We start from the raw sequence: 24267 nt of genomic DNA on the forward strand, positions 1-24267 counted from the left end.
GTAAATTTTGAATTTTATGGATTAGCAAAGTCTAAATAATTGTGGAACTGACATATAGTTGTCACTCCTTAGTTTATCCAAGTAGGGATTTAAAAACCAATATATTATCATCAACTACCCCCATCATTTCATACAAATGACTCCAAAAAGTAGAATTTCAGAATTAAAATGAAATAGCTTTATTAAAACCTTTTACTTTAATCTTTCACAATGGATGGGTAAGAATTTGGTCATAGAGTAGAATCAGCATGGGAACAGTACTTGGGATCAACTGCTTTAAAAAAATAACTGAACTTTTTGATGTAATTTAAATGCACAAACACTAGTTCTTAGCTAGGGGGCCATTTAAACCCCTATATCTCAAAGCAGATAGATCTTTACCCCAAATTGAGACATGTTCTTATATATGATAATAGTAATACTCCATTTTTCACATTGTAAAGATTCTGAGGCTCTGAATGTGACCACGTTACTGGAAGAAATGAAAAGCTAAAATGGATGGGACTCGTGGGGAATCACGTAGCAGACACTTTCAATAGAAAACACCTAACACTTGGCACAGTTCACAAAACCCAATTATGAGCAATTGGTTGTGCTGAATGAGGTTAGTCCCACCACAGTCCTATGTGGTGAGGAGGTCATTAGAGACCTCCAGTTGCTCAAATAAAGGGAACGGGTGAAACGTTACAGGAAGAATCAGGTATAGTTAGCATTTCTTGTTGAGGATTATACACTGGATGATAAATCGTTAAAATTTTGTATTTGGTGATTTGTTTTTCTATTCCTCTATATACAGTTATAGAAATTATTTCATTGCATACTCAGGAAGATTACATTAAAGCAATAATGAGATTTGAATATCAGTTGACGCGTTCCTTTGTTTATCCATACATCTGGCTGTGTAAGCCACTTATTCACATAGTTCTGAATAGCACTTGTAAAGCTATCATTTTATTCATCTCGAGTTCTCTGTTTTCCAAATAAAAACAAATCTCCTCAGGCACCAGTTTGGAATTGTTGCCTTTGAAATCTAATAGTAAACTATCTGCCTTAAGCATCTGTGGAGCTCAGCTCATTCTATCACCTTCTAGAATTATAATTCTCCATTTGGAGTCTTAAAAATGTAGTAATGGGGGAAAATGGCTATAAAAAAGAGACAACTGATCAAAGAATTCATGGTGCTACAAAATGATTTTTTATACCTTTATTCCTTTTTTTCTCTCAGTCTGAACAGGTGTTGCATTTTGCAGAATAGCTATGTTTTAAAAAAATTACCTATAAGGTGAATTTCTATATAGCAAAGTATAGTAGCTTATTGATGTCTATAAAATTAAAGGTGTTTTGCAAGATAAAAGTATTGATTTCTTCATATCAAAACAAGAACATGTACCACAAATGCATTTTAAAAGCAAAAACTAAAAAATTTCAATAAAACATGAGGAATAGCTACAAAAAATAAATTACAGAATGAAGACATAAAAGAGCTTGGGTCATTTTAGCATTTGAAACAGGAAGCCAGAAGATTTAAAAGAAAAATAACAACACTGTACTGAATGGAACATGCCAGGGGCAGAGCTGAACGACTATCTTATGAAAGACATTTTTCATTTTTAACCAGACTATGCTTATGTGTACAAGATGACAAAATAATCAAGTAAAGAATGAAATTCTGTTCATCAACAGGTTGTTTTGTGTTAAATTGATATAATGCCAAGCAGTTTATTTGGATATTTTCCCCCTTGAAATATTTTTCAGAACAAATATTCTTAAAGAAAGAAGCCTGCTAAACTCCAGTAAAATAAGCCCTGATCTTAGATTCTGAAAACCTGGGTTCTGTGCCTGGCTTTGTCTCTCTGAGCAAATTACGCGAGGTTTCTGATCTGGAAATGGAGGGTGTGACTGCCCCAAAAGGTTGTGATGGTAAAATTAGAAAATAAACATAAAAGTATCCTGCAAATAATATATACCAAATACAGGACCCAAGGATGGCCCATGCATTTGTCTTTCATGGCATACTGTGTATTTTATAACATTTTACATAATTTAGCTCTATCTTACGCTAATAGTTTATATATGACATACAAGTAGAACCACAATACATACAGAACCTCAGCCTTCCCAGGGAAAGCCAAAATGTATCCTGAGACCAAAAAGAAAGCTTGGATATCACTAGTATAGATTCAACTACCAAATAATTTTTAATTATTTACTAATTTATTCAGTAAGACATTTATTTATTGTCCTCCGCATGCATGCTAGAGCTGACTGGGCAGGCCTTTGTCCTCTATGCTCTTATAATCTAGTTGAGAAAATAGATGATATGCAACAAACTGTAATAAAATGTCACAGTTGCTATAGAAGAAGTTGAAACAAAGTATTGGAGGAAGAAATTTGGATCATGTTGAAGCATGCCACACAGAGACTGATACTTAATAAATACTTCTGGTAAAGATAAAAAATAGATTTAGCTATCACAATTCATCTTGCTATCCCTTTATATATGTGTACATACATACACACCTATATACATATACATATACATTATATATATATGTATGTGTATGTCTGTGTGTATATTTTTCATTTTTTCTAATTTGTTTTTTACATTGAATATTTTAGAAAGTCTCTCTTGAACCCTGGCATTCACTGGCTTAACTTCCTCATGAACACTGATGCTAGGTTTTGTACTAAACACAAAAGACAGTAAAGCAGCTAAAGAAATCCTTCCTTTCAAATACTATTTTGATGTTACTAATCTTGCCATTTGGTCAAATAATGCAGCTCTGTGCTGTCTGTAATAGTTAATTTATACAGCTTAGGTGACTGCTTTTCAATGCAAAGGAAAACTATAAAAAGAAAATCAGCTGTGATGTATAATCTATATATGATCTCTATTTCTAGATTTTTTATTGCTTGATATTCAAAATAAACCGTAACCATCAATCCTCAGATCATAATTACCTGGAATTTGATTCTCTGAAGGATGTGAGAATTTCTAAGCTTATCTGCTTTTATACAAATTTACTTGCTAAGATTTCATAAAAAGCAATTTAACTCTGAGTCTCTTCAGGATACATAAAATGAAAGAAAGGCATTAGATTTTCAGTTTTGTTTCCTCCACCAACTTCACTCACCTGGTTTTCTTTTTTATCCAAAGAAATTGTAAGGGCAGAATTCTATAGAAATGCTTTTATTGTTCCATCACATTATTTACATCTGGGCTTGACCTCACAGGTGTGAGGTCATGTGTGGTGTGAGGGGGCAAAGGGTAAACAGAAAGGTCAGGTGTGAGTATCAGAATCATCAGGAAGCTTTTCCAAAGTGTTCATCCTGTTTACCTTCTTCCTCACCTCAGTCAGTTGTAGAAGCAGTGGTCAGATTAACCCAAATGGCCAGTAAGTATGTTCTAAAGAGAGCATAGGTCTTAAAACATTCGAATATAAACATTACACATCTTGTCAAGGATAGTGTTTACAGGGAGTGTAAAGCAAGTTCTGAAATGTGGAAGAATAGCTATGAATTTATTAGTATATACATTTTTTAAATCATCAAACAAAACTTTTAGTTACCATTTACATAAGAAGCATTCACAGCCACTCAGGAAACTTTTGAACTAATTCGTCATCTTACTTAGTTAATGCAAGTTCCCTTATGAATGCAAAACAAATAAGCTTCACACAAATATGTTGGTAATACATTCCAGAGGGGTGTCTGACTGCATTGTTATAAAATCTCTGTCTAAGCCAAGTCAATTGATTAAGAAATCAAACAAACTTGATTAATCCTTGTGCGCAATAGCGGAGACATGCAAGATGTACAACTATGATTCGCAGATTAAAAAAAATATGGACTCACTAATTCAGACTCACTGATAGGTCAGCCTAGGTTTCTCCAGAAGCACAGCTCAAATCAATCTCGTGTGGGGGTAGTTACTTCAGAAATGTGATCTCAGGCAGCAGGAGTGAGGGGCAAGGGAAGTGAAGCAAGGAAGGAAGGAATCTGAAACAAAGATGGCCTTTCCAGTCGATCGTTGCTATGATTAACTAGTGCTTGTTGCTACAGGGTCTTTGGAGGAGGTTTAGCAGATGCGTTTGGGAGCTGTTCACTGGGTGATGTAAGGGGGGCGGGGAGTGGCTCGGTGGCTCCCACACCATATTTATCAAGGGTGAACTCATGTGCATTAGCTCCTGAATACTTCTGGGTTGTGCAAGCATTAGTGACATGTTTCCCACGAATATCCTAAACAGTATCAGAGGATCGAGGTGAGGTACTGCATGTTTGTACCTACTAAAGCTGGCAAAAGCTTCATGGAACTAGTTATTGCAGCTGTGGTTAGGTAATAGAAAAGATTGACAGGACTTAAAATCTGCAAGGAACTATCTGGTATATTGAAAAATATAACATCTTTGAAAACTAAAACAAAGATTTTTTTACAAAAAAAAAATACACACAGGGTACTGTGTATATTCAGTACCCTGACCAACACTGGAATGTCCTATGCAGAATCTTTAATAAATAGAAATCGAGGGAAATAGATTTGGAGTAAAAATAACAGGTCCAGAATCTGACAATTCTGGCACTGTGAGCATAGGCAAGTTACATTCAATTTTGCTGAGCCTCAGTTTTCTGATCTCCAAAGAGAGAGGGATAAATGAAATCCTCCTCAAGGGATTCTTGAATGCTAAATGAGGTGATAAATATGGTAGCATGGTTAGCATTTCAGAAAATGGGCACTCATAATAATCATTATTAGCATTCAATCAAAGTCAGCACACAAGGCAACTCTCAGAGAGACCATGCCATTGTTAGGAGTTGCAGATTTCAGTTGGCCAGGACCTGCAGAGAGAGAGAACAAAGATGGCAACAGCTGGTGGGAACTAGTGAAAGAGCTCTTCTGGACCCCAGGGGACTACAGATTGTGCAGAACAATCAAAACCAGTTGGGGGCTTTCGAGTTGGGAGTCAGAGATCATACTGAGGCCACAGGTCAAGTGTGGTGACCTTTGACCCAAAGCTAGGAAATAGAATGCCCAGAAGCTAGAGGTCAAGTCCTGTCAAGGGTCAAAGGCAAGCAAATGGTCATCCAGCACACATGTTGCTCCATTAGAGGCTGTCCTTGTCAGAAAGCTTGCATTTCTTGCCATGCTGAAAATAAATAGCTGATTTTCTAGGTGCGGTCAGCCAAGAACCTGAGAGATCAAAGATACACAGCCCTGCAAATAATCAGATCATACAACAGTTAACAGGAAAAAGTCTAAATAAAACACTTTTATCATGCACTTATCCCCAAAAGTTACGTGCTATTTCCAAAGATCCCTACTACATAGGGAGTACTTGTTTACAACTTACAAGGTATGACTCATTTTTCCTATGAGCTTCCTGCATCTTTCTGCCCTGGCCTTGTGTTTTTAAAATGGTACCGTGACCAGAATTCACTTAAAATAAGCTCCTTAACCTCATACTTGTAAATGTTTCTGTTTTCCATTGTTCTATACTTCACTGATTTCAAATATATATCTGTCCATCAGCCTTAGTCCATTTGTGCCACAATAATAGAATATATAATAGAATACCATAGACTGGGCGGTTTAAACGATAGACATTTATTTCTCGCAGTTCTGGAGACTAGGAAGTCCAAAATCTAGGTGCTGATAGATTCCATATTTGGAGAGGGTCTGTTTCCTGGTTCATAGCCATTCTCTTGATGAATCCTCACATGGTGGAAGGCTTGAGGGAACTCTCTGGGTCTCTTTTATATGGTCGCTAATCTCATTCATGAGGACTCTACTCTCATGACCTAAGCATCTCTCAAAGGCTTACCTCTAAATACCATCACACTGAGGATTAGGTTTCAACATATGAATATGGGAAAGGGGGGGAGACACAAGCATTCAATCTATAGCACCATTCATACATTCATGCATTCATTTATTCATTCAACTGTCCAAGAAGCCAATAATTTAATTATTTAACCAGAAAATACTGATTGTGTGTTTTTAAATCACTGCTGCAAAGAGTTATGAGAGTAAAGTAAGATAATGCACGTAAAAATATCTGACAAATAGGATAGTGCCCAGGGATGGCCCATGCACTTGTCTTTTTATAGTATACTGTATATTTTACATACTTCCCATGCTTTGATTTTCATGTTAATAGTTTACATATGACATATAAGCAGATAAGTGTGTAGTGCTATCTCATTGGGGTTTTAATTTCATTTAAAGACTAATGATGCTGAACATCTTTTCGTGTGCTTAATTGCTATCTGTATACTTTCTCCGTGAATCGTCTCTTCGTGTTGTTTGCCTATTTCCTACTGGACTGCTTGTTTTTACTATTGAGTTTTGAAAGTTCTTTATATATTCTAGATACTAGTCCTTTGGATAGGTGGTTTGCAAATATTTTCTGCCAGTCTATAGCTTGTTTTTTCATCCTCTTACCAGAATTTTTCACAGAGCAAAATTTATGATTTTGATTAAGTCTGGTTAAGTTTAATTTACCACTTTTTAAATGGAGTTTGCTTTTGATATCAAATCTAAGAATTCTTTGCTTAGCTCTAGATGCTGAAATTTCTCTTATGTGTTTTCCTAAAAGTTTTTTTTGTCTCTTTTTGTTTTTTTTACATTTAAGTCTATGATCCATTTTGAGCTCATTTTTATATAAAATGTAAGACAGGTCGAGGTTCAATTTTTGCCTATGAATACCCAGCTGCTTCAGCACCATTTGTGGAAAATGGTGTCTTTTCTTCATTAAATTGTTTTTGCACTTTTCTCAAGAATCAGTTGGTCATATTTGTATGGGTTTACTTCTGGGTTCATTCTCTATTTTGTTCCATTGACATTTATGCCTATCTCTCTGCCAATACCATACATCCTTGATTATTGAAGGTTTATGGTAAGTCTTGAAATTATGTAGATGATTCCTCCCACTTTATTCTTCTTTTTCAAAATTAGTTTATCTATATTAGTTTCTATGCCGTTCCATATAAAAAAAAATTAGAAATAGTTTTGTCTATATCTACGAAACTCTTACTGGGATTTTAATAGGAATTTGGTTAAATCTGTGGATCAATTGGGGAGAATCGACATCTTTCTTATGTTGAATCTTTCAATTCATGAATATAGTGCGTCTTTCTTTAATTAAGTCTTCTTTAATTTCTTTCATCAGTGTTTTGTAGTTTTTAGCACAGAATTCACATGCACGTTTTGTTAAATTTATACTTAAGTACATCAGTATTTTTTATTATTATTGATTATAAATCAGCGGTCCCCAACATTTTAGCACCAGGGACATGTGCTCCTATGGGAATCTAATGCCTGATGATCTGAGGTGGAGCTGAGGCAGTGATGCTACCGCTGGGGAGTGCTGCAAATACAGATGAAGCTTGGCTTGCTGGCCCACTGCTCACCTCCTGCTGTGAGGCCTGGTTCCTAACAGGCCACTGACTCTTACCAGTCCACGGCCTAAGGGTTTGGGACTCCTGTTGTAAATAATATTAAATTTTTTTTTTGTTTTGGCATCTATGTGTTCATTGTTAGTATATAGAAATTCAATTTATTTTTGGTATGCTTTTTGTATCCTGTCATCTTGGTAAATTCATCTAGTACTTCTTGGAGTTTTTTCCTTTTTTTTTCTTTATAGAAAACCGTGTCATCTGGAAATAGGAGATTTTATTTCTTCTTTTCTGGTCTGTATGCCTTTTATTACCTGTTTAAAATGTAATTAGCTTAAGTATTTCCTCAATATATATTTAGAACCACATGAGATAATATAATATTTGCTTCAACTGTAAAACATAATGTAGAAAACTTATTTAAACTTATTTTTGTTTATCATGTTCTTTCTTCCTTTCTAACATCTCAAGGTCCATTTCTTATCATTTTCTTTTTGTTTAGAGAACTTCTTCTAGCTATTCTTTTAGGAACTTTCTTCTGATGACAAATCCTCTTAGTTTTTCTTCATCTGAGAATTTCCTAGTTTCCCTTTTATTTCTAAAAGATATTTGCACTGGATATAAGATTCTGTGCTAATAGTTCTTTTCTTCTAGCCCTTGCAAAATGCTGTGCTACTTTCGTCATGATTTCTGATGAAAAATCCACTTCATTTGAGTTGTTTTTCTCCTCTAGGTAGGGTGTTGCTTCTCTTTCACTGCTTTTAAGATTTTTTTTTTTTTTGTCTTCAGTATTGAATAATTTGACTATGATGTGTCTTAATGAAGATTTTGTTTGTTTGTTTCTTTGAGTTTATTCTGTTTTGCATTTAGCTCAGCTTCTTGAATCTATAGGCTATGTCTTTTGCCAAATTTTAGAAGTTTTCAGCCATTGTATTTGAGCACTTCTTCAGCTTCATATTTTTTCCCTTTTCCTTCTAGTACTTCAAGGACACAATATTAGATCTTTTGGTATTATTAGTTTACATGTTCCTGAAACTCTGTTCATTTTGTCCCTAGTATGTTATTTGTTCTTTATATATAATTTTTTTCATTATTTAAACAAGAAGTATACTCAAAAGCTTAAAAGGTAAAATATTTTAAATACTTACTGATGAATGAGACTCAAAAACCCTTTATCCCAGGGTGTGTATAAATTTCAGCCCTATTACAGGCCAATCAGGAAGACAGGCCTGGATCCCCTATTTTATGGAAGCAGTTGGTACAGTAAGGGGTCAAAAGCCTCAGAAAAAAATAATAATGTATTAATTATCTCATTTAATCCACATGACAGAGGAGGCACCACTATTATTACCATTTTACAAATGAGTAAGATGAGACTTTGAGAGAGGCAGAGTAATTTGCTAAAATAACATAGCTAATTAATGGTGGAGCTAGGATTTGAACCATAGGTCACTAACAATGTCCAACTACAGGATGTGTTATTGACCAAGGTGCCTAGCTGTGGCGCACTTAAATCCATTGCAGGCATGCTATAATAGGTCTATTCCTGAGTGATATGGGATTCTCTGACAGTTCACTTTGCCTTAAGAACTCCTCAAGATCCTTGCCAAGTCTCTGTTAGACTTCGTAGCAATGTAGAATGCTTCCGTTCAATACTTCCTTCCTTTCTCCTTCACTTAGGGTTAGATAAGCATCATCTATGATGGCTCACCCAGTCTATCCCAGCTCTCTCTCCCATTTTCTGCAACACAGGCAATTTCCTTAAGAAAATCCTTGCATGTTTAATCCCATTTTGGCATTTCCTAGAGGACCAAAACTAACACAATCAACTATTGACTACTGCTCCATAAGGTGTCGAAAGTAGTGTTTCTGTGGAATTACTTGAGATCCCACTGGGAAGACCAAAATAAAATAAAGTATGTGGGAAAATTTTATAATCTCTTAAATTGAATGCAAATGCAAGTTGTCCTTGTTATTTGGAGTTCACACAGTGGTTTGCTTTGGGCTCTGCCTGCTCTTAGCCACTGGCCTAGGTGTGGACGATTTCCAACTTATCATTTCATCTAATGATTGCTTCCTTGTGAGAACTGCAGACTTATCACTTTAATTTTCACAGTGCTCAACATAGCCATGATTTATCAGGCATGTTAGTGACATTACGACTCTGTTATTTTTATCCAAATAAACTGAGATTTAGCAACAGCTTTGTAAAAATTGATATAATTTGCACTAGCAAAGAACCCATTCATTACCACTCCAATTTTCTAAATCGTCTTTAAATCTGGGTGTGGTGAGTTCTTGGGGAACTGATAATAAACATATAACTTGTCCTATCTGTCCCACATCAGTGGTAATTAAATGCTCACCTATAATTATCTGGCCTCCTCACCTGGGAAGCAGGAACCTGAGTGTGAGAAGCTCTTGTTCATTTAGGCCACACAAACTGATCTTAATGAATCACTTAGCTATTCACAATAATTAATGTATAATGATTCTGTTATTGTTATTAAACGGACTTCTGACATTGAATAGTGTCAGAGTGAATCGAAGTTTACGAAAATACCTAGATCATTAAATAGAATATTTCAAAGTATAATTGGAACAAGAAGAAAATGTAAAAATTAAAGTTGACTACTTGAGGTAGATAGGACATGGTTAATGCGTGACAAAAACAAGTAAAAGTTCTCCATTCCTTTGTGCTTTCATCTTTACCATCAAAAAGCAGAAAAGTGGAAAATATGGAAAGCAAAAATTCAGTTTAAAAGAGAGAATTAAAACTCAAGATAGATGAGCAGATGATAAGAAAGCATTTAACAATTCTATGAGCTCAAGTCTAGATGAATTCTGTTTAAGGTAGTGATAATTATGGCAAAAGTTGATTATCAGTTTTAGGGTACTGCCTTAAGGGCTAGATATATATTTTCTAACTTAATTCTCACAAAAACCTAGAAGGTACATTATTAACTTCATTTTTCAGATGGAAAAACTGTGGCCCAGCGAGGCTAACTTTCTTGAGTTCAGAGAGTCTGACTCTAGAGCCTTCCAGTCAGTGTATGTGTGTTAAAAATGTGGAATCTCAGACTTATGGAATCGGATTCTGCCTTTTAGTAAGATCTCCAGATCATTCTTATGCACGTTGCAGTTTCAGAAACATTGCTATGGAGCCAATATACTGACGGGCAATCATATGCTTTGCTACCTCCATCACACCAAAGACCAAATGAATGTGAGTGCAGGACCCTGGAAATAATCTTTTAGAAACCATTAAGCATGAGAGGAGTAAGGAGAGTGCTGATGAACAAACACCATGATTTTCCAAAGGACTATTTCAGGGAGGAGAAATCAAGAAACTAAAAACCAGTATAAGTGATGTAAATTCTAGAGTAGAGAGCTAAAAGATGATCACGAGGAACTAATATGGGTTTACTCGGGAAATGTTCTGTCAAATTAATCTGAATTCTTTTTTTGGACAGACACACATATACATATTAGGAAAATACTACAGTTATATTATACATAAATGTCAGCAACAAAAATGAATTTTGGTAAAGTCTTTTTTTCCCCCCAGCTTTATCGAAATATAATAGACGATTAGGTGCTCGTATTTACATTGTACAATTCAATTAGGTTCTTTTTCAATTATAGTTGGCATACAATAATATATCAGTTTCAGTTTTACAGCATAGTGATTAGAGATCTATATAACTCACAAAGGGATCACCCCACTAAATCTAGTAATTCTCTTCCTCCTAATATATTTATTGCAGAATTTTTAACTATCTTCCTTATGTTACACTTTATATTTCCATGTCTATTTTGTAACTATTTATTTGTACTTCTTAATCCCTTTGCCCTTTTTCACCATCCCCCCAAACTCCCTCTCGTCTAGTAGCCCTCAAAATATTCTCTGTATCTATGAGTTTGTATCCATTTTTGTTGTGTCATATGTCTTTCTCTATCTGACTTACACTCTAGGTCTATCAAGGCAATATCTTCTTCCACTCCCTTCCTTTTAGTCTATGTGTGTCTTTTAATCCGAAGTGAGTCTCTTGTAGGCAGCATATATAGGGGTTTTGTTTTCCTATCCATTCAGTCATCCTATCTTTTCGTTGGAGTACTTAATTTTTTTTTCATCTGAGTGAAGATTTTTTGATATGCCTGTGGATAATATGAGCACATAAGCAGAACTGGTAGCTAACTGAATAATCATGTACAAAGGAGGCTGATTAATGGATCATTGTAAATAAGCGAAAAAGTTCTATACTTTTATTTATTTAAAAATGTTTACTGAACACCCTTTTAAATCCAATGTTCTTCTAGGTGCTAGGAATACGCTGATGGACAAGATAATATTTTGTCTTCATAAAACAACAACTACACTAATAAAGATAATTGTAAGTGTTAAATAAAAAAAATAAAGCATGCACATTAGCTAGAGTGAGAAGGGAAACATTTCTGAGAGGTTGATATTTGACCTGAGACTTGACTATTAAAAGAGAAACAACCATGAGGAGATCTGATGTAAGAGCATTCTAGACCCAGAGACTTAAAAGTATAAGAAGACCTGGATAGGGCATGAGGTTGGCATACAGGAGGAATGGTAAAGGGGCAGATGAAGTCTAGGAGGCCAGTAAGAATGTAGTCTTGAAGATCACAGAGAGTGAAAGAAAATTCATTTGGACATTTTAATTTGGAGCATGGTGTGATCTGCTTTATAATTTTAAAAGGTCATAGACTGTCATATGTGGGGAAAGGCTTATAATGTGGAAAAGCAAGACTCTGTTCTGGATTCAATTCTAATCTTTTTTTTTTTTTTTAATCAGAAATTTATGTGAGAAATCTGCAAGGGTATAAGATTTAATGACTAAATTTGTACATACAGCTTAAGCTAAGGTTTTGTATGGTTGGTTTAGCATTCGCAATAAAATGAGCAGTCTAGAAGTAGCTTCCAAAATTAGCAGGTAAAATGTAAAAGGATATAAACACAAAGTTCTAAACTTAGCTTAAAAAATAAAATCCACAGGTCCAGTGTAGGTTGAGAGAGAACCGGTACAGCTGAATTTGCAGGAAAAAGGTAGATTTTACTTAACTTTGTGACTAATTTGAGGTGACATAAAATGGTTTTTAAAATGCTAGTGGAGTTTTAGACTTCATGGAAAGACTAAAGCAATGATTCTTCTTTTTTTCAATTGCAGTCGACATACAGGTGTGTAGCATAGTGGTTAGACATTTATTTAACTTACAAAGTAATCTCCCTGCTAAGTCTAGTACCCACCTGACACCATGCATAGTTACTATAATACTATTGACTATATTCCTTATAAAGCAATGATTCTTAAACTTAAGTAAGCATCAGAATTGCTTTGGAAATGAAGCACATGCACACACACACACAAATGTACACACACATAACTATACGATTTTCTGGCACCATCTGGATATATTTCTGAGAGTGGGACCCATTGTCTAGGTTAGGATTTTTTCTCAGTTCTCAAGTCCTCAACTCAGAGATTTGGACAGGATTCTATGAAATGACTGCTTAGAGGCACTGTTATTAGTGGGAATGTGTCATATCCCATGGCATGTTGGGGTGCATAAAAAGTGAAGAAATCATGCATCAAAAGTAACCATCCTTGTGCTCTTATTCAAGATACTAAAATAAAGCAGAACTGATTTTCTTAAGCACATTGTGGCTGATAATCACAATGCCCACCTCAAAACTATCCCTTCATCGTCATTGTTAACAGAGAACACTGATGTATTCAGGAGGCAACATAGCCAGCTCAAAATGCTGGTCTCCTTTGTCAGTTACTAGATTTTCTAACTTTTCTTGTAGCTACAGGCGGCCATGTAATACAGTTTAGCTCCTAGGAAATATTGTCCTTCATAAAAGGAAGACAGATGCTTTGTACACTATATGAGAAATGATATTTGAGATTTCTCAGCCATCCTGCAACAAGAGATGCCAACCTAGAGCTATGAGGAAAAAAATCAAGAACTACCTGCTCTGCACTTCTTTCTAAGTGAGATAATGAATGTCTGCATGATTGCATTCAAAGTAAGTTGGACACTCTATAACTTGCAGCCAGACGCTTCCTAATTTATAATCCAATCACTATCAGTCTTTCAGTCTTTGGTTTGGAAAGTTACTTAGATTAAGCATCAGAATAGCACAGTGGTTAAAAGCTTCAAATCTAGGTTGTACTGCAAGGGTATGAAGATGGTGCTATCTCTTATTAACTTTCAATCTTTAGCAATGTGATTCAACTCTTTGTGTTTTGTTCCCTTACCTGTAAAATGTGGACAATAATAGTCTCTACCCACAGACTTGTTATGAGGAATTAATGAATTAATACATATGAAGTATTTTAAAAATTATCTACATATAGTAAGTGCTCAATAAATGTTAGCTATTGGTACTACACAAATGATGCTATCATTGTTAAAAACTGCTGTGGAATTTTTCATCCAAAATCGATCTCATGATTACACAAAGAAATCAGACTCTACTTGTTGCTGTATCTTTTTTTTTTTTTTTTTAATTAATAGACTTTATTTTTTAAGGCAACTTTAGGTATACAGAAAAATTGAGCAGAAAATATAGAGAGTTTCCATATACCTTTGGTCCCTACACATGCATAGCTTCCCCCATCAGAGCAGTACATTTGTTAGAACTGATGAATTTATGCTGGCACATCCTTATCACCCAAAGTCCTCAGTTTATATCAGGATTCACTCAGTGTAGTACATTCTATAGGTACTGATATTATGATATCTTAGTGAACTGAGGAAATTTGTTAGTTAGAATTAAAAATATTCCAAGGATGAGGGTCTTAAAATACAAAGATATAGGAATTCAGGGCAAAATAAAAATTTTCTGTGTCCACTGTGGTTCTATTCTAGAAATTTTGAGCACAAAGATTTTTTTTTAAAAAGGTCTTAAAAATTCAAGGAAAGAAATGGACATAGAAGATAATAACTAGTATCTACAGAGTGTTATGAGCAATAATAGAGGAACGGTATTTGTTTCATTCTGGGAATTCACAGAGATTTCCTGAAAGCGATAATGCTTTAGAGGAGTATTAAAGATGAGTCAGATATAATTAATCTCTGAAGAAGGGTGGGATGAATTTTCCATATTGAAGAAATAACAACTCCTGCAGAAGCATGGAGCTGGAACCAGTATGGCACAATTGGGGAATCAAAAAGATATTGCAAGAGTAGAAAGGAAAAGGGAGAGTTATGGGGAAATAACATTGGAGAGAAAAGTCAAAGGTTACCCAGGGTCAGTGGGGAGAATCATGGTAAAATTAGCTTACTCAAGTTTTCCAAATGATTCTGGGGCCATGTTAGGGCAAAGTCACGATGGACTCAAGCTAGTTTGGTCTAGACAGGGAAAATTACCATAACATGCTTCCTGCTCAAGGATTCAGGAAATTGGTTTAGGGAAATGGCATATTCTTAAAACACTAAGGAAAATAAATCAAAAGACCTAAGCCAAAAAGACTGAAGCCAGTTATTTAAGGAAATCCCTGAGCTCTATCTCTCAGGGATATAGTTGATTCACACCCCTACAGGGTATTTACCTTTCATTTGTCTTTCTTTCATTGAAGTTATAATGAGGTAGGTGTGAAAGTACAAGATTGTGTCCCTTCAGCTCAATGGTGAACATTCGTCATGGATAGGGTCTGACAGCTTGCTCATAGACAGTAGGTTGAGAAAACTCCCCAGACTCAGATCGTTATGAAGGATTTTCCAGGTGCCAGGTAGTTGCTGCTTCTGTTGCTTGTTTCAAGCCCATAGAAAAGTGCAAATTATCCCCAAAGCCACTGGGCGAATGCCATCTTGCCTGCAGGAGTAGCCTAATCCTGGAGAAGCATCACTTAAAAGATATCGAATTCCCTGTACTTGCCCACACATGACAGCTTGTGAGGGCTCCTGAGGAAATAGAGGTTATTGAAGAAAATATCAGCAGTTGGCATGCAGGTCTGTCCCACTTCCTATGCTTTTTCCTACCAAGCAGATGGTGCTATGGCACTTGTTAGGAGCCTGGGCCTAATTCAAGAGCATCTCTTTGCTCTCACTGAAGCTACTGAATTTGAGGAAACCTGGGGAGAATTAATATACCTCAATATTCCTCTAACATCTTTTCCCCGTGTGATACATCCATTCTCACCTACTGTTTTTATATTGTACTCCTTTCATCCCTCTGTCTCATATTGAAAGCCTGCTGTGCTGGAACACCGCCTCTATCATTCTAACAGGCTGCATACACTGTCAGAGTTTGGCAAATGGCAATGCCCTTCTAGTGGAAATCTTTTCCCAGGGTCTCCTCCTCAAATGCTTAGGCCAGCAGGGGTTAACTGAAGCTCTGTCAGTGAGCCCATATCTGGGAAGCTGACGTGCTCCTACTTGTCTGGCTTGGAACTTCGGCAACCTGTTTCAACAATTTTTGAGTTGGGCAAGGTTGCTATGGGATAACTAAGTGCCATTGCTAGTGAGAAAGTCAAAGCAAGAGTAGCAATTAGATACTTAAATTGAAAGGTGTCCTTTAATAATAATTCACCACAATTCCTAGTCATATTTATGCTATGCTTTTCCTCCAAACTCACAGATCCTGACCTGGAAGTAATTTTCTCCCTCAATTTAAGTGTCTGAAGGAAGCTGGATGGAAGGCAGGACTCCATTCCTGGGTAGAGCTGCTGGATTCTTCAAGTAATGGCCATATCCCCAAAGGAAACTTAATAATCTAATTCAAAGATTGTCATTAGGTAAAAACCCAGTTTAGCACCTTTATTTGTGGGTCACGAATTCTTCGTACCTTGTTGGTCTAGATTTACAGATAGAGGATTGATAAATAGATTAGATAGATAGATGATAGATTGATCGATTGACCAATCAATCAATAGAGATAGTTAATTTTATTGTCAACTTGGATGGGCCACAGTGCCCAGATATTTGGTTGAATATTATTTCTGGATGTTTCTGTGAAGTTTTTTTTTTTTTTTTAATGAGAATAAATTTCAGTTGGTAGACTGAGTAAATCAGATTATATATGATAATATCTATGGGTGGGCCTCATCCAATCAGTTGAAAGCCTTAATAGAATAAAGGCTGACCTCTCCTAAACAAGAAAGAATTCTTCTAGCAGACTGCCTTTGAACTCAAATTGCTAGTCTTCCCCAAGTGTTCAGTCTGCTGGCCTACCCCATCAGATTATCTATCTAAGCCTCCATAGTCACTTGAGCCAATTTCTTAAAATAAATCTCTTTCTTTCACTCTCTCTTTAGAGAACTCTAAGATAGATAGATAGATAGATAGATAGATAGATAGATAGATAGATAGATAGATAAATCATAATTAATATGCCTTTATACATATTACCCTAACAAGACTTCCCCAGATAGATAGAAAACTAAATACAGGGATGTTAGTGATGAGTTATTTTTTGAGCACAGACTCTAGAAAAGCCCTTCTTCCTCTTCGGCAGATGAAGCTATGGTTACAACAGTCCTAGAGATTTGTTTGATGTTTTCTGGCCAGTTCTTATGAGAAAACACTGAGTATCTTAGACAAGCATTTCCCATCCAGCACTGTAGGATGGTCCCTGACTAAGGTACATGAAATGCCCCTCTCTCTTTAAAAGAAATTATTTCCCTGCTTTTCTAGGACACAATAGCTCCACTTTAACCACTTGCCTTTTTCGGCCTCCACATATCTGTTTGAATAATTATTATTCATCTGCTGGGCCTTTTGCAGAATTCCAGCTGTAAATAGCACTCATCATCACCCCTATCACCACAGTTGGTAATGAAGAGAAATGTGTTGGGTAATGAGGAAAGCGACCACCATTATAGTAATGAAGAAAAATGGACAGAAATGCTGCAGGAATGGCACCTCCACTATTTCCTAGTGTAATTGGCATGAGATAATTGCTTTTTTATCCTCCCTGCTTTGCAAACTACTTCCAAATTCTTTATATTCTTCACAAAATAGAAAATTAAAGTAGTGTAATATATTAAAAAGGCAAAAGAGCTCAGCCTTGTGGTTTCAGTCTTAAAAGAAGGAAATAAGAATATTTACAGGATTGATAAAAAGTAATAGTGGGGCATGGGGAATCATTCCTTTCTGTTGTTATTTTTGTCATTACAGACTAAGCCTTTTTCCAACTATATACAAAGACAGACTCCACCAGGAATAACTCTGAATATGCTCTAAACATATATGCCACAGCCACTACTGCCGCCGAAATGGCACCCACTCCTAAGGAGTAGAATGACACACGAGGCAAGCCTACTTTCATTCTTTCTACTGGTAAACCCAAGCCTAAGAGTGGCACAGAAATTAGGTTTTATCAGTCGATGACCATGCCACCCTGAACAAACCCGATCTCATCTGATCTTGGAAGCTAAGCAGGGTCGGGACTGGTTAGTACTTGGATGGGAGACCACCTAGGAAGACCAGGTGCTATAGCTGTAAAAATGAAAAAAATAAGGGATTGTAAGCTGACAAGATCCTTGCAATCTGTGAGATCAACCAAGGATTGCCTCGCCATAAAAATAGAAATTAGATTTGTATATAGAATATCTCATGTACCCAAATAAGCCTTGTTACAGAAATATTTACACAGCATATCATTTTTCGAGTCTGCTCTTTTTCAACACTATGCTCTATTTGGGGTTACTCTGAGTGTACTCCCTAGAAAGATCTTTAAACTCAGAATTTCGTAAAACCATCAGAGGAATTAAGAACAGTGACCAAACCTAATGGAAAAAATCATGTGTAAATGGTAAAATTAATTACCTTTTATTCTTTTAGAAACATGTTCACAAATTCTTTGATATTTCTTTTCCTCCCTTTCCCTTGAGTGTGGGCTTGATTTAATGACTTTTTTCTAGTGAATAGACTGCTATGGAAGTGATGGTCTGTCACTCCCAGGTTAGGTTATTGAAAGAATACAGCAAAGGTGGAAACAACCCAAATATCTATCAACAGATCAATGGATAAACAAAATGTGTATATACATTTAATGCAATATTATTCAGCTATAAAAAGGAATGAAATTCTGATACATGCTATAACATGAATAGATCTTAAAAACATTGTGGTAAGTGAAATAAGTTAGACTCAAAGGGACAAATATTATGTAATTCTATTTATATGAGGTACCTAGGATAGGCAAATTCATAGAGACAGGAAGTAGAATAGAGCTTACTGGAGGTTGGGAGTAGGTAGATGAGAGTTATTTTTAGTGGGTACAGAGCTTCTGTTTGGGATGATGAAAAGGTCTAGAAATGGATAGTGGCAATGATTTCACAACAATATGAATGTACTTAATGCCCCTGAATTGTACTCTTAAAATTTGTTAAAACGATAAATGATTGCAAATATATTTTACTGCAATAAAAAATTTCCCATTCCCAAAAAGAAATCACAGCTTCTATGTCGAGTGTTGTCTTTCTCTCAGTCTTTTGGACCAGTCACTCTGGGAGAAGCCAGCTATCATGTCTTAAGGCCAGCAGGCAGCTCTATGGAGATGCTCATATGATAAAGAACTGAGACTTCTGGGCAACACTAGTGAGGAATTGATGATTCCAAGGAGTGAGTGAGACTTCTAGGAAGCAGATCCTTCAGGCCTATCCAAGTCTTCAGATGATGCAGCCCTGGCTGATATCTTGACTGTAATCTCATGAGAAACCCTGAGCCAGAATCACACAGCTATGCCACTCTGGGATTTCTTACTTTCAGAAATGGTGAGATAATATGTTTGTTGTTTTAAGCCACTAAATCTTGAGGCATTTTGTTAAATAGCAACAGATTTTGAATGCAATATAACTATATAAACACAAATTCACAATAATATTAAATTATGTATATTCACAATAATATTAGATAATAATGATTATCTTAAAAACACTTCTACTTCTTTCTACAAAGTAATTAGGGAATGCTAGCTACTTGAGGTTAAGAAAAATATCTTTATTCTATTTGTATCTTTTTTTTTGCACTTATTTGGTTCTCTAAAATATGACCATCTCCTCTCAGGTTCCATATGGCATCCTTTCCCACATTTGTCTGTGTGGGAATGGGTATTTTTATATCAACTGAAGAATGCTCTTTTTTTCTGTCTGCAGTAATTCAAAATTCATAATTCAAGTTCAGAATCTGCTTTTCAACTCTATATCTAGAACTCCAAATAATACTTATGGGAACTCCACAAACTAACCCTACCATCTATTTTTTTCTTCTCTTTCTCACTCTTTCTAAACCCTGTCTATCTTTATTACAATGATGACAAAAGCCATTTGTATAGAGCTCTGAAGTTTGTAATTACCATAACTATCACCAGAAAAATTCTGCACCACTCACCAGTAGACTAGGAAGGGGGCTGTCTATAAGCAGCATATAGAAGATGAGACCTAGGGACCTGTCTGACCTCAAAATAGTGTTACCTATATGACCTTTTGAGGACTCAGACAACTATCAAGGAAGGGCTCAAGCAATAGCAAAAAGCCAAGTTGAGGTGGCAAGTCATGAGGCAAATGGGAGAAGACTACAAGAAGACTTTAACAGAGAACCGTTATAAAATAAGGGTAACAAAAATGGAGTAAGAAACAACATTCTACGCTATGAAGTCAGGAATTGGAGCCATTAATCCATAAATAATGACTATGTTGCAGGGCATTACTTTTGTTGGGTTTGGATTAGATTCTTTTCTCTTTTTTTTTTTTTTAATTTTATTTTTTTAGACGAGGCAGCCCTTGGTTGACCTCACAGATTGCAAGGATCTTGTCACCTTACAATCCCTTATTTATTTATTTTTTTTATTTTTTATGCCTACAGCACCTGGTCTTCCTAGGTAGTCTCCCATCCAAGTACTAACCAGATCTGACTCTACTTAGCTTCTGAAATTAGACGGGATCAGGCTTATTCAGGGTAGCATGACCCTAGACTGGGTTAGATTCTTAAAGGAGCCAAATTAAGCTAGAAATCAGAAAGGATTCATATCACAGGACTTCTATGTTGCATTATTAAGTATTTCATTCTTCTTCTCTTGTAAATACCACATGTACATAAACCATTATCTATTGGCATCATATGTTCCTTTGAATATTTGTAAAATAGCATAAAGTAGGAGGCAGAAGGGCCCAAGGCCTTCCTTAGCTCTTAGTATGAAGAGATGACCAGGTAACTTTATATAAAGACTTTAGTGCCTCTGGGCCTCTGTGTGTCATCTGTAAAATGATATCATTCTATCCAAGACATTTGAACTTGGTTAAGTGATTCACTGAATTTCCTGCTAACTCTAAAATCTGCAATTCTATAGGTTATGTATTCCTAGAGAACCATCCTAGCATGGCTACCTGAAGAGTTTAAACAGTTTCTCTATCTCCACATTACATGTCCTCCAACTCAGAGCAGAAGCATAGTCTTGTATTCTAAAAACTCAAGAAATATGAATGGTTTAAGAGTAAACAGTAGGATTGTGAGCACCTATAGTCAGAGTATTATTTCCAGAGAAGTTATTACCTTAGCAGGAAGATGGCACTCCATAAGGTGAAAACCTGGTAGAATGTCTCATTCAAACAGGACAGCAATCCTGGAAACTCTACCTAGGGCAATAAGGGCATTTACGTGAAACTTGGTCTGGGATATAAACAAAGATGGTGTGGTGCTAAGATGAAAGAATTCCAGATGTCGATTTCACTGTTTTGACCAACTCTGATGGCCAATGAGTTTAGCTTGGTGCTCAAAACATGTTGTGGGGAAGGGAAACAGAAAGTAATTACTTCTTCTTTTTCTTAAGAGTTTTTTTTTTATTTTTCATCAAATAGAAGAATCTTGGTATGTGAATTGTGAATCCATTGACTCTGCTGGAAGATTTGGAAGCCCAATCTGATCTGAAAGTGCTCAAGTCAGTGGTCTGGGGGTAGACAGCTTCCCCAAGGAGGAATGAAACATCTGCTAGAAACTCCCCACCTCCATCCCCACTTTAGTGCTTTAGAGGAAATGAAAAGCTGTTTTGCTTGACAAAAAGACTGGGAATCCCTGCTGCAATGTATTTCTGTTTCTTCGAGGCCTCCATGGAAAAGAAAGTTGGTCACAAGCAAAGATAGGTCAAACCTATTAAGGGAGCAGGTGAGGCATTTCCTTCCTGAAAACCTGAGAATAACAGAAAAAAAGAAACCTTCTGACAAAACGAAAGTATTTTTTTGTTTGTTTTATTTTGTTTGTTTCACATTTCTTTACGGAACAATAGAAAGAAATAGTTTAATTGGGGTATGAAAATAGCTAATTATTAGAAGAAAAGAGAGAGAGATTTCAAAAATAGAGCCTCCTCTAGTTCATGCATTGTGTAAATTTGCTGCTCCTTCCCTCAGCTTTTCCCATCTTCCTGCATTCAGCAATTCTATTTCTATCTCTTCAGCTCCCAGAGAATCATCAAGAAGTTGAGTTCCAGTAGCACTGGCCTAAAAGACATTTTATTCTTCTCTCCAATCCCCAAGTGGACCATCTTACCAAAATTTGTTCCATCATTAAGTGAGAGGAGATGAGTTGAGCAAGCCTTTCTTCAAACTACAACCACTTTTTTTTATTTTTAATTAATCTGATTAAATGCCATCTGCTTTATTTCCAGAGAAGTTCTTTTTTGTAGGAAGGGTTGAAAACCTGGCTGAATGTCTATGAGGATTCATTAGATAATAACCAAAAAGCAATTCAGAGGGCCTTGCAAAATACAACTAAAGGTTGTGCAGTGATTTCCTAAATTCAAGATTTCAGGTTTATTTTTGATGTTCCTTGGGCACTAGCAGTGTTCGGTTATATACAGGAAGGAGACATATTAAATAATTTTTTTTTTCAGCTGACCTTTTACAGAGACAAGAAGTAATTTAGTTTGAATTCCCCATTTCAGTATGGGACAATAACAGCTGAGCAGGGATTTTGCCCAACACTTTGTGAGGTTTTCAACTGCCTTTGTCTGACTGGCATTTTATATTAAATCAACAGAATGTTGTTATTGAGACACCGGACTGAGGCAACTTTAGGAAAATTCTAAACCAAGAACCTTCTTCTGGATCATTAGTGTCCACGACTGTAAATTCTGATGTATTTGAAAGATTCATTCCAGCCCAGGAGCTATTACAGTAGAATGATCTAGAATCAGACTATCTGGATTTGAAGATTAATTCTACCATTTGCTTACAAATGCTGTGATTTTGAGAGACAGTAGATCACCGAGGTTGAGAATACATGCTTTGGAGACAGACTGCTTGTGTCAAAACCATGATGCTATCATTTACTCGCTGGATGATCTTAGGGAAGTTCTTTAAACCTGTGGGCCTCAGTTTTATCATCTGCGAAATGGGGATATTAATGGGATCTAATCTCCAAATGTAGAATGATTCAAGCAATGTCGAACACTTAGAAAGTGCTCAAAAGATTTTAGTTATAGTGATTGCTGTTATTCTTTTCAAATTGTCAGCCAATACCCAGCAAAAAATCAATGAAGAAATAAAACCAACTAAGGAGAACTCTGGGGAAAATGCTGACTGATAATCAGGCAAAACTTGCCCTTTGACACCCTCTTTCCATTTTTCTCTTTCCTGTTAGTGCTCAGGTTCCTCCTATAATGCTGCCCCCAAGCTCTAGATTTTTGTTTCTGCTCCCCTCCATATCATCTTTTATCAATCAACTTTACCCATACAAGTTCCATTCCTTCAGGACTTTGCTCTGAGCCAGGTGGAGATGATGATGATGATGATGATGATGATGATGATGATAATAATATTAATAATAATATCTGGTTTAAGGGATTAATGAATGCTGATAAATGAATGTTATGCTTTCGGGATATCACATTTTCATTTCACGAAATGAAAATTGCCTTATTACCAGGAAGAGTAACCAAACTGAACTTCAGGTAATGTGAGAGGTGGATAAATGATATTTTGGGGCAGGTAGAGCATTTAATTTTCCCCAAATCACAATAAGCTGCTATATGGATAACTCGTGGATCTTGTCAATTTCCCTCCTGAAAACCTGAGAATAACAGAAAAGAAACTTTCTGACAAAACACAAGTATTATTTTATTTTGTTTGTTTCACATTTATTTACTAAACAATAGAAAGAAATAATTTAACTGAGGTATGAAATAGCTAATTATTGGAAGAAAAGAGGGAAAGATTTTAAAAAACGGAGCCTCTTCTAGTTCACGCATCATGTAAATTTACTGCTTTTTCCCTCATAGATAGATTTTGAAGTCGAAGCAGGACACAGTGTGCCCTAAACACACTGTTATTAGGTTGACAGGCATGGCATCAAGGCCTCAGTGTTATCAGCTGCTGTTAACAAGTCATGACAAATCAGACTAACCAAATCTTTCAGTCACCTCTGATTTTCCTGAAGATACTGAGACACCTGCTGAAGATGTTCCAAGAAAAGGAAAGCCAAGGCTGCAGAATAGAACTAGCAAATGGAGAAAAATGCAAAGTCCCAGTACCGACTTCTATCACTAATTATTATAGCCTCGGCATTGGCAGCATTCTGAATTAGAAAAAGGGGTAAAGGGTAAGAGGATCTGAATTCTAGTTCCATGTCTACTACTAAAGGATTGTGTATTTAAGCAAGTCAAGCCACTTTGTAATAGGAGGGTCTTATTTACAAAATTAGGGGAGAGACTCTCCAGAGCACTATCCCTTTATCCTCCCCAGTCAGGAGTCCCAGTGGAGTCCTGGGGAATCCCTAAAGACCCCCAGACCATTTAAGTTTAAGCTTCTACAGACAGGCAATGAAAGGCAATGGAGTTTCCCGGTCAGAGAAAGCCATGAGGAAATTCAGATGCTGGGAAGATTAATGTGGGTGAGAAGAAAGTAA

The 24267-nt window shown here is 36.1% G+C and overlaps 2 pseudogenes; one reads left to right on the forward strand and one right to left on the reverse strand.

Moving 5' to 3' along the window:
- The first annotated feature begins 17749 nt into the window (after positions 1-17749).
- Positions 17750-17868, forward strand: LOC111740945 (annotated as a pseudogene).
- Positions 17869-20226: 2358 nt separating this feature from the next.
- Positions 20227-20345, reverse strand: LOC111740971 (annotated as a pseudogene).
- Positions 20346-24267: the final 3922 nt, after the last annotated feature.

This window comes from Pteropus vampyrus, unplaced genomic scaffold (assembly GCF_000151845.1).
Source record: "Pteropus vampyrus isolate Shadow unplaced genomic scaffold, Pvam_2.0 Scaffold70, whole genome shotgun sequence".
Lineage (NCBI taxonomy): Eukaryota > Metazoa > Chordata > Mammalia > Chiroptera > Pteropodidae > Pteropus > Pteropus vampyrus.